Genomic DNA, 7,483 nt, shown 5'->3' on the forward strand with positions numbered 1-7,483 from the left:
GTTTAAAGATTGTTGTGATGTGTTTCTAAGGTGATCCATGACCCCTTTTAGAGCCTTATCTTCCAAATAAGCTCTTCTAATGTCGTCGAGTAATGTTGACGACGAAACACTTATTGTTGCAACAGTGGTCTTATGCTCACTGCTGATTTGCGCAGCCGGTTCAAACTCGGGCCGACGCGAAAGTGCACCAGCGACCACGTTTAGTCGTCCTGGTTTATACTCCACGGAGAATTTACACTCCGCGAAGAAAGACAACCATCTCGCTATTCTTTGCGAGAGGTATGGACTGTCTGCTGCCATGCGTAAAGACGCCGGGTCCGTATAAACATTGCACGGTCTATTCCCAAGATATACACCCTAAACTTAGTCAGTGCGTATTTCCTGGCAAGAAGTTCCTTGTTATTAGCTGGATCATTGCGTCCAGCTGGTTGAAGCCGACGCGAACGACGTGCTCCGCGCCGTCTGTGTCATATTGCACTAACGCACAGCCGATTGCAAAATCGCTGGCGTCACAGACCACATGAAAGGTCGGTCTTGGTCAGCAATCGCCGCAAGCTTTGCTTAATACCCTTGAAGGAACGCTGACAATCAGCGTTACGTGACCACTTAACATTTTTCTTCAACAAAGAAGAACGATGTACAGCCATTTCGGCATAATTGCGAGAGTACTTGTGCAGGTACGCCGAAAAACAGAACAACGAAGTGTTGCTTCAGGTGCGCTTCTTTGGAGCGCGACAGGCGAAGCGATATCTGTAAGAGTATGCGCAAGTGATGCGCTCGCTGTCGGCGTCCATTACCGTAGGTCAGATTCCGGAGCACATTAAGATGCCCACAATTATGAACGGACTACGGCATGGCCCATCGCGACAGGCCCTTTTCAGAAAGTTGCCGTCGACGGTGGAAGAGGCAATCCAAATTGCCTTAGTTGAGGAGCAATTCTACGACAGTGCCTCGGCGACAGCTTGGTATAAGCCGTCGGCCAGAGGTCAGATGCCACTCCCATAGAGTTGGGCAATGCAGACGTGGTCTGTCAAAAAAGCGGCAAGCTCGGCCGTATGATGACTCGCTGCTATGCCAGGGTCCCTGCTGGGGCGAAGCCGCCCAGCAAGAGGACTCCCTTCCTAAAGGGCGATGGCAAGTACCAGCGTGCGAGACGCATGAGTTCTGCATCGACCACTGAGGGGTCGGGAAATGCAGGAGCGCAGTAGGGGCGAATGCCCTACTGACGCGGACTCTGAAGCTAACCCTAAGTTCAGAGTTGTCAAACAAATGGGTAGCATAGTCCCTGAGGTCTCGAAATTCCGGACCTCTACCCTGCTGGTCAATAGCGCTCAAGTATGAGGCTATGACCAGGTGATGACCCTCCAAGTGGATTCGGGTGCATCACAAAATTTTGTAAAACTCGCGGCTCCCAGAAAGAGACCGGCGATGTTTCGATGTTTTACATGGTGATTAATGCACCATTTTGCTCAGTCCGTCTACAAAGACGACGAGCCCCGTCCGACCATTATGATAGGGCGGCATGCCAAACATCAAGTCCAGACTTACTGACTTCGAATAATCTGCTCGAAGTGGAGCGGCTTCAGTGGCGCACTGCTGGACGGTGCAGGCTTAATGCGCTGACACTGTTCGCAAGAGCGAATACAGTTGGCTACCCATCTATATAGGTGTGGCCACCAGAATTCCTCTGACACTCGTAAAGATGTCTTTTTACGGCCCAGATACCCATTAGGTGGTGCATCATGGAGCTCGTGAAGCACCATCAGCTTGAGATCTGTGGCATCAAGCACATATATTCTCAGGGGATTACAAGGTGACAGCTGATGCCATAACAGACCATCGCTGTAGCTAAAGCGATTTCGCTTAGCTTTCAGGTGCGACGGAAGGGTTACCTTCCGTCCACCAAAGTAATACAACAGCAGGCGACAATGGTCTTCATGACTGTAGCTTTCTTTTATTTCAGAGAATAATGAATTCGTCACGTTGTATGCCTTCTTGGCTGCAACGTTGACGGCTGAAATTGTGCTTTAGCACTATACACACTTTCCTGGTGTCTTCTCTCGAAGTCTGGTTTGAGCGATAAAGCGTCAGCCAAGACATTCGACTTACCCGGCTTGTATTCAACTTTGAAAGTAAACTCAGAGAAGAATGTAAGCCATCTTGCCATTCTAGGCGAGAGGTGCAATGAGTTTATTGCGGTCCGCAATGATGCATGGTCCGTATACCACAAATGGTTCGGTGCCCAATAGGTGCACTCGAAACTTGACAAGCTCATACTTTATTAAAAGTAGCTGCTTTGTCATAAAACAGGGTTATTCTGTTCCTCGGCTTTTAATAGCCGGGACTGATAAGAGATGACACGGTCAACGCCATCGTAATCCTTCTGCATTAGCGCGCTGCCGATTGCAAATTGCTTGCATCACAGACGACGCTATAGGACTTATCCGCGTCTGGCAATGCCAAGACCGGTGCCATAATCAGAGACTGCTTCACTGACGTGAACGCAGCTTCTTTCTCCTTTAATCAAACCCATTCTGCATCCTTCTTAAGGAGGTCAGACAGATGCTTAGTTCGCTCTGCATAATTCTCGCTGTTCTTATGCAAGTAATTAGCGAGCCCTAGGAACTGGTGCAAATCCTTCACGCATCGTGGGATTTTGGCCATTCCTTTACCGATTTTTTCTTGCTGGATCTGCTCGTACATTTTCATATATACCTACGATGCAGCCCAGTACAGGTATCTCGAGGACCCTATGACGCAATTTTGTAAGTTGACGTACAATAAGCGTCACCCAGAGCTTGCAACACAGCGTCTAAATGACGCTTGTGCGACTCTATATCGCTCAGCCCGTCCTCGGCCCTGCTATGCACGAATTTATCGTCAAAGTAATGGGGCGCGTAGACACGGTGCTGACGCATCACGTGAGCCACCACTCGGTTAGATGTCGCTGGTGCGTTTTTCAAACCTTGCGGTATCACAAGTCATTCCCAAAGCATAACGCTTAGGGTGCTTACTGCCGTTTTGGGCTATATCGGACACTCTCATGAGTATCTGATAGTAGCCATCCTTTATATCCAACGCAGAAAACAACATAGTTGACTTTCCCATGGAGTTCAACAAGCCATTTTTCCGCGGGATTGGCATTTGCGCCGGTATGGTCGCCGTGCTCAGCTTATTGTGAGCGTGAACCATGCGCCATCCACCTGTGGCTTTACGCACACAAAAGCTCGAGCTGCAATGAGGCAATTTGCTCTCACGTATATCACGCCTTGGCTCGCAACTGATGCCTTAGTCTGCGTGTAAATGGAAGGATCGGACGACAAAGATGAAGAAAAAGCAGGCGATAGCGCGTATTCTGGTGCTTCGAATATAAAAGAAGAAGACAGCGACTCGAGCGATTCGGATGGCTCGGATTGGAAACGATCGTGGACGAAGATTCCTTGTCCGAGAAAGTGTCGGGTGTAGAGGACACTCCGTCGTGGGATGAGTTCGGAATGTATCGCCATGTAAAGAAACACGAGTTGTTAAATTTAAAAAATCCGTGGTGTTTTGTAACAATCGACAACGATGCAATTTCTGAGCAATATCATCGTCATGAAGCACGAGTTCGACCATAAAAGCAATGACACGAAGACTTTTAGTCACTTGCTCGACTTCAACGTGAAGTTGCAGACGCAATTATTCCGAGTGGCGCAGTGCTTAGGTCTAGACAGAAGCAAACCAATTTTTATTAATCCGAACAGTATCGTGACACGGAGGAAAATATACCAGGATTAGCTATGATACAAGGTGCATTTATATTTCTATGTCGCTGTGCGGCACGAGGTGCATTTATATTTTTATGCGTTCTGATTGGCTATATGTCGTGGGGTGTACAACTAGCAAAGGGGGTTGTACATATAGCAGGGGCCTAAATTAATTATGTGCAAGATCTGTTAGCCCCGGATGTTGCGGGGGCTGACAGTAACTCAAGCATGCATACATGACACCGAAATTGCGATCGCTACTTCTGTAACGGACTAAACGACGCCCGTCAAGCTCACTTAACGGGAAGGTCAGTCAATTCGTGTCTCTCGGGTGAGGCTCACATAGTGACACACCCTTCTTTTTGTTTGAACACAGGTGAATTAACATCTACATAAATATACAAAGGGAAATGTTAACGGCACCCCACAATTTAAGTTTATATTAGAAAATGACCAATCAGATTGGCTTCTAGATAACAAGAAACGTTGTGTCGCCGATAGCCGATCAGAGGTGTTGTTTCTTTGGCAAAAATCAAAATGTCTGTGGAAATAGTCGCACCCTAAAATTAGTGTCATTTGATAATTTTGACGTAATAGTTTCGATATTACCAAATTTGGTAATATTGTGGCAACAACACAATAATTCTGTTGATTGTTTGATTAAAGTTTAAAACAATCCCACCTATCGTTACAAGACACGATTAGGCGGTGCGCAAGTGGGCGTGATACATAGTTTGCTATATTATAAGTCAGTAGATAGAAGATCGTTTAGTTAAAATTCTTACATTTATACAGTTTTACGTTTTCCCTATACTTAAGCCTTAGTATCGACCTCCAGTAACTTAAACTTCTAAGCTCTTTGTAACATTTCTCTGCACGTCACTGTACGCGTAGTAATCGAGGCACCTCACCTTCACTGTTAGGTTGGCAAGTATTGTTATCAGTCTTAGCGAAAGGTCCCTCTTACGCATGTTAGCACTTCGAAGTCCGTCCAACGGCCTACGCATATTCCACCCAAATAGACATGTCGGTTGACGAAGGAGGAAGCTTTCAAGCTCCTCAAGAAGGTTTCCACGCAACGGGTGAAATGTTTACGCATTTGAGTGATCTTGAATGGAGAGTGGTCGGACGTATGAGTTCGGCCGTATGCGGGCGAGCCGTAAGCACCAAATTGTTTGCTCTAAAAAGAGACGATCAACATGCGGCTATAGCCGAGTTCATTTAGCAAGAATTCGACGGGAACTAAGAGAAAGTAGCCTTGCTTCACCAGCAAGGCTCCCAACACGAAGACGTGTTAAGAGAATAGGTGCTCAACAGCTAGAACTGTTGAGACAGCAGCATTTACATGCTTCTAGCTGGCCGACGCTAGAAGCATCGACCCGAAAGCTTAAAAGACCGTCGAAGGCGACTCCCTTCTAAGATTGCTCGTCGAATTACACGATGCAATCGAAGCTCGCCGCATCAATGACGATGCTGCGAAAGTGAATTTTGGCATGTCCAACTTGGTCGGACGAGCCAAATCTTGGACCTTAGGGTTCAAGCCTTCTCGACCCGTTTGTGTTTGGGTCGTGAGGTCTTTACGACCCAGCTCAGGCAAACCTTTGAGCTGCACGTGCCGAATTTGGGGCTCGAGCAGAGCTCCTGGATTTAAAGCAGGGCAAGCGTAAACTTTACGCCTATGCCAAACATTCGCGATACCTAGCAAGTTGTATCGTTAGTCATCCAATTGGTGAGCAGACACACGTAACGGTGTTTATTAAGAGTCTTGCAGACGGTCCTGTCAAGGTCCACTTGTTTCTGCTCGAACCACAGACGCTTAATCAAGCGATCTCTGTAGCGGAACAAATGGACTTTAACCTGAATCAGGCTTTCGTCCTTTTTGTCGACTCTGATGCTTATCGTCCACATAGACGACACGAAAACGGAGGTGCAGGATCTAAGAACCTCTCGTAAGTGGAGATTTCGAATCCTCGCTCTTCAAGTTACAAATGATTGCAACGATGCAATCGTTGTCACAAGACAAAGAACTACGCCTATGAGTGTAGCGCCCCATGCTCGAAGCCTAGAAACTCTGAGCGAAACGGTCGACCTCCCGCTAGGAACAGCGGAGGACGCGGATTCGACCCGTTACGAAACGAAGTCAGTAGGCGCGGAGCGTCCTACTGATCCAAAAACGTTCAAATAATTTGCCGATCTTTCGACGAAAAATGCTCCTCACACACTAATATTGTACGTAACTGCCCCAGGTGATAAGGTTAATCTCATCACCTCGAAAACTATCATGGCAAATAAATTGCCAATGTAACCCCTACTTTTTTGTGGGGCGTCAAACAATTTCTTTCGACGCAATTCGCTAGAATATTGCAGACTCAAATTCATTGAGCGCGATATACCTCTAACGAGGTTGACAGTGCGCCTAGCAACAGTCGCATCTGTAACAGTTAAGAAACGTGAAGTTGTATTCAATTCACGCTGAAGGGTACACAGTACGATGATGATCTCATCGTATTCGATTTGGATGATACATTTGATGTCATCCTTGAAATACCGTGGCTCAGGAAGTACGAGTCATTCATAAATTGGCAGCATCAAGCCGTGACGATGCCTATCTCTGGCTCATCATGTGGTCATCAGATGAAGGTCCTAGAGTGTTTACTAGCGTGTTGATATCCTACGAGTAAGTGGGATGGCCTCACTTTTGAGTCAGTCGTTAGCACGACTGCACAAGACCTCAGCGACAGCTCATCATTAGATTCTGATGGTTGTGCACAAGCACAGACAGCGTCAAAGTTCGAACACTTGAATAAGCTAGTGAATCGAAACAAGGATGCTTGCTTCAGAAGCAACATTCAAGAAAATTTAAAACGCCAGTTTATAAGAGACAGTGCAAAAGTCCTAGATCGACTGAAGAGTCGATCGTGAAGAAGGCTATCATTATCCAAAAGGTAAGGGACCGCAACACGTTGCATGTCGCTTCCCAAATGAAAATTTGTTGTCCTCTTTAGGGCAACTTAATTTGTTAGCTGGAACGACTAACATACAAAAAATGTAAGGGAGTAAACTTCCCCTTTCACTCGTTTCGTGTTGTCGACACAACACGGACAGGGACCATCCTGTCTAACGAGAAGACCGATGAAATTTAAACCTTGCGCGGGTTCGTTTCTCAAACTTAACGAGAATCGCGTTAAGTATTTGAAGTCAGGCTTTGCGTTCAATGTCTTTGACATTGCGAATAAACGCGCTCCAGGCTTGTATCAACGTGATTTTTCTCACTTGTTGTTGCCACTATACCATCGATGCTTAAGAAAAGCATCGAGATAAGGAAGTTTTTCAGCGCAAAAGTTCTTTGCCCTGGGATCAAGGCCATGTACCTTTCTCGCAGTAAATAAAGGATATTTATTGTGAGGAGTTGTCTCTCCAGACAAGCTACTGACTAGCCGTTCGGGCAAAAGCCACGGCTTTTTCTCAGGGGCAAGACGAGACATTTTATTGTCTACGCTCCACTGAAGCAGGAGTACGATGGCTTACGACATCGTCATCACCACGCACAGAGACAAGTGCGGGTGACGGCACGGGAGACGAAGCTGGCCATGAGGAATCATCCTCATCGTCTGAACCAAACATGCTATACCAAACGCTATTGCAAATCTATCCGATTGATCCCCCTCATTTGAAGGCTCATAGTCAGCAGCCTGACGACGATCAGGTGACTGTTCTGCTCTCCCCAAGTCGGCCAT

This window comes from Bremia lactucae, linkage group LG18 (genome assembly GCF_004359215.1).
Source record: "Bremia lactucae strain SF5 linkage group LG18, whole genome shotgun sequence".
NCBI classification, from domain to species: Eukaryota; Oomycota; class Peronosporomycetes; order Peronosporales; family Peronosporaceae; genus Bremia; species Bremia lactucae.